Source organism: Octodon degus, unplaced genomic scaffold (genome assembly GCF_000260255.1).
Source record: "Octodon degus isolate 3935 unplaced genomic scaffold, OctDeg1.0 scaffold00139, whole genome shotgun sequence".
Classification (NCBI taxonomy): Eukaryota; Metazoa; Chordata; class Mammalia; order Rodentia; family Octodontidae; genus Octodon; species Octodon degus.
In genome coordinates, this window is record NW_004524715.1 from 46,732 (window position 1) to 50,930 (window position 4,199).

The following is a 4,199-nucleotide window of genomic DNA, read 5'->3' on the forward strand; positions in this document are numbered from 1 at the left end:
GTCAAGATAGCTCAGTGGACAAAGCGCCTGCTTTGAAGAGTGCAAGGACCAGGGGTCGATCCCAGTCCCACATGCCACGCAGGCCCTGCACCCAGGGCATGCTGAGCCAATGACAGAATCTGGGTGTGGTAGTGCAGGGCTGTAATGCCAGCATGTGGGAGGCTGAAAACAGGAGGATCACCAGGAGTTCAATCTGCGTAGTGAGACCATGTATCAAATAAACAAAGGAAATGGAAAAAAAATGAAAAAATAATATATATGTATTGCTTTTTCTAGACTTATATTTAAATTTTTATAAGCATCTTCAACATTAGTGTTTTTTACCTCAGTTTTAGAAACTGCTGCAATTATTCTGGGTTAATAAATCTTCTTAAATAGGATTTTGTCTTAGATGAAAACCTTCATCTACTATTTTTTGAAACAAGTCTGATGAAACATGATTCATATACCATAAATGTCAGAGCCATTATTTGAATTCTTTTAAGAGGTTTCAGAGCATGTCTTTTATATCTAAGCTGCATTCTGGCAAGATATTACAACTGGAAATTACATCCTAAATTGTAAGAATGTATTTAAAAACATTAAGAAATAGGTTTTAAGTCTTTTTTGTTTCTTCCCAATGCTATGTGTTTGTGATGTTTTCAGTATAAGTGCTTTTTGTATTTCTGTTAACATGCTATTGAAACATATTCTTACAGTAGTTGCATAGCATATGGCTAAAAGTATAGGTTACAGAGCCAGTTTGTTTAGATTCAAATTTCAACTCCATTACTTCCTCCATTGGGGCTCATGACCTAGCTAGTTGGTTTTTCCGCTGGGTTAACAGTAGTACCAATCTCATAGAATAGCTTTGGAAATTCAATAGTTGTTCCATGTGAATCACTTAGAACTATGTTTCCTAAATAATATACATATTTGATAATAAAGCAATGTAAACTTCCAGCAATGAAAATATTATGCATACTCCTAGGAATAATTTCTTGAATTAATAAAGACAGAAGAAAATAAATTTGTGAACTGACCTCAGTTTTAGAAACTGCTGCAATTATTTAGGTTAATATGTCTTCTTAAATAGGATTTTGTCTGAGATGAAAACCTTCATCTACTATTTTTTAGAGCAAGTGTGTTGAAATATGCTCCTATACCATAAGTATCAGAGTGTTGGGTCTTCTATTTCTGTGTGTTTTAGCACACTTACAGAGTTGTATAGTGACTACCTCTTTGGAATTCCAGAACACTTGTGTCACCCCAGGAGAGCTCCATGCTTTTCGCGCTCACTCCCAGGCCCTTGCCTGTCCCCTGGCCCTCCCCTGCTGTGTTTGTCTGGTGCGCCCATCTTCCCCACTCACTGTGCTAAAATCATACAAGGTGTAGCAAGCTGTGACTTCTATCATGAGTTCACTTAGAATAATGATTTCAGGGTTTCTCAGTGTGTAGCATGTATCAGAACTTCATTTATTTTTGTTTCCAAAAAATTCCAGTGTATCTGTCTTTTCTTCTATTCTCATTTTTTAAAAAATTCTGAACATAAACTTTAAACAGTGTTCTGCAGGAGGAAAAAATAGCTGTTCTATAGTTCACTGATTCTTAGTAGCATTTTTCTTTTTTTCTTTTTAAAGACCACAAAATAGTGATAGAAAAAACATTAGAAATGATATAAGATTTCACTAAACAAAGTAATAGAAATTAGCAATGATTGCTACATTACATGAAGCTAACTTCAAATTAGTTGTTCAGATTACCAGATATAAGTGTGTAAGATTTGTTTAAAGGTAAAAGAAAAACAAAACAATAACAAAGAAGTTATAAGACATTCAAAAGAGGAAAAAATCATGTATGTGTACCCATGTTTATAGCAGTGCAATTTATCATAATTAAATCTTGTAAACAACCCAATTGTTTATCAACTGAGGAATGGATAAAAAAGACATGGCATTTTTACACAATGGAGTATTATACACCTATAAAAAGATAACTTTGAGTCCTTTGTAGATAAATGGATGCAGCTAGAGACTATAATTGGTAAGTGAGATAAAACAGAACCACATGTGCAAACATGTGAGAACCTGAAAAAGTAAGATACTGTGAAAGGGAAAGAAGTTGTTGAATGGGAAGGCAAAACTAGGATGAGGAAAAGGACAAATGAAAGAAGGGGAAATTATATATATATATATATTAGTTTAGATAATTGTATTGTTCATTTCTGTTGGTGTTTGAAAGGAGCAGTTCATGCTTAATTTTTTTTAAACCAGTACTTGTTTAAAGATATGTTATAGGAACAGGAATAGCACAGATATACTAATTTGCATTATAAGCTGTTAGTAAATATTTTTAGGTACCAAAAATTTATTTTAGATATTATACTTATTGTGAGAATTCACATTATCACTTCTGTAATAAGTTTTCCTATTTCTTGCAATTTTTTTATTCATTAGCAAAAATTATTTTTGATTGGGACTCTGTCTCCTAGACCAGGATAGCTATATTGTAGCTTTCATATTTTTCAGTAACTATCATTGTTAGGCTTTTGGTTAGGAGTGGAGGCAGTGTGTCCCGAGAGCGCCTAACCTGCATTTGTGTCAACAGCACATTTCTAAAGCCATTCTTGGACAGTGTTCTTTTTTTTTTAAATTTTATTGATAAATAGCAATGAGACAGTTTCAAATCAAATCGGAAGTACAGTTTCAACAAATAACACACTGCATATATTCTTCTTAGTGGTTAATTGCTGTACAAGATGCGGACTTGAGATCCTATTTACAAACACCATTAGAACAAATCATTCTATTCATTAAGAGAATGTAACTATATATCTATCCTAACCACCCTGAATACACAGAGACAAAATGGACATTCATCTGTATACCCTATTTTTTCTAAGTTCCGTTATTGAATATTATAGGTGTGTAAACTCAGCAAAACATTCCAAAAGGGTCCAGCAGACCATAAGAGCATTGGGTCTTCTGTGTAACTGGCAATGTCAGAAATTATTGACCCGAGTCCCCCACAGCTCAACGTAACAGCATGGCTTTATTTCCTATATTTGGTCTTCATACTTTTCTACTGGATGGTTAAGACCAAGGTAAAGCAGGACCTGTGCAACAAGAGTTGTAGCTTTTGGGTCTGAGAAGGTCAGTGAAATGCCCTCAGGATTTATCCTGAAATCCTGTACCTCAGATTGTAGAACCTTTGTCAGTGTCAGCCATGTGGATGAGTCACGGCCATTGCTTGGCCAATGTGCTCTCTGTGAAAGCCTGAGAGAGTGTTTTCTCTCCATGTGACTCTCCTTAGGCACACTCTACATCATCGATCACTTTCCTCTTTGGCCCCATAATCTTCTTGATCAGAAAATTTGGGACACTACCGAGGTACATGACGTTAATTTGTTAATGGTAGTTTATTTTTAATTGAGTGTTGGACATTGTTTCTCTACTTCCTCAAGACTTTGCTTCACAGAATTGTGCCCTAGAATAAGGAGCGTTCATGATGTAACAGTCCCTTCTGACATTGCCCGTGTGTTTGTGTTCAGCACACTGAGCACGGGGAGAGATACCCCGACAGCTTACAGCAGAGTCCACCCAGGGCTCATCTGCAGAACATGCCACTTCTCAGCACTTTATTTGGAAATCACTAGTAAAATTGTATCACTGATTCATAGTTCCATTCCAGGAGATTCTTTTCTTGTTTTCTTGTTTTCAGTGCCATTTGGCCTCTATAACTTTTTTGTCATCCCAAAACTCCATCCTGTGCTCACTCCCCTCAGTGTGCCCTGTGGGTTGAACAAGAGCAGTGCTAAATCTGTTTGCTCATCACTTTATTCCTTATGAAACTTTACTCCTATCAACATTTATTATTAAAATGTTGTTACTTGAAGGAAAAAATAAATATCTTCAACTTAATACTAATAAACTTAAAATAAACTGCAATAGGAGATCACTACATTATTTCCCTTACACCCATCGCTTAGTTCTATTTTCATGGTGTTTGCTACTGAAGGCTTATCTTTAGCCACACTTCTTCAAGCTCCCAGCATCTCTACTTAATATATTTTTTAGATGCGTTAAAGGGTTCTCAAGTGGAATCCTATGAAAATCTGATTTTCATCTCAATATTTCTTCATATTGAACAATGAAAGCATCATTCAAGTATCAGTCCAAGATCTACAGTTCATCTTTGACATTCTTTTTCTGAATATATAT

At 35.3% G+C, this 4,199-nt stretch overlaps 1 pseudogene; it reads right to left on the minus strand.

Annotated features, from left to right (window-relative positions):
* Window positions 1-3,272: 3,272 nt before the first annotated feature.
* LOC101562387 overlaps window positions 3,273-4,199 on the minus strand; it is a 16,459-nt pseudogene continuing 15,532 nt past the window's right edge.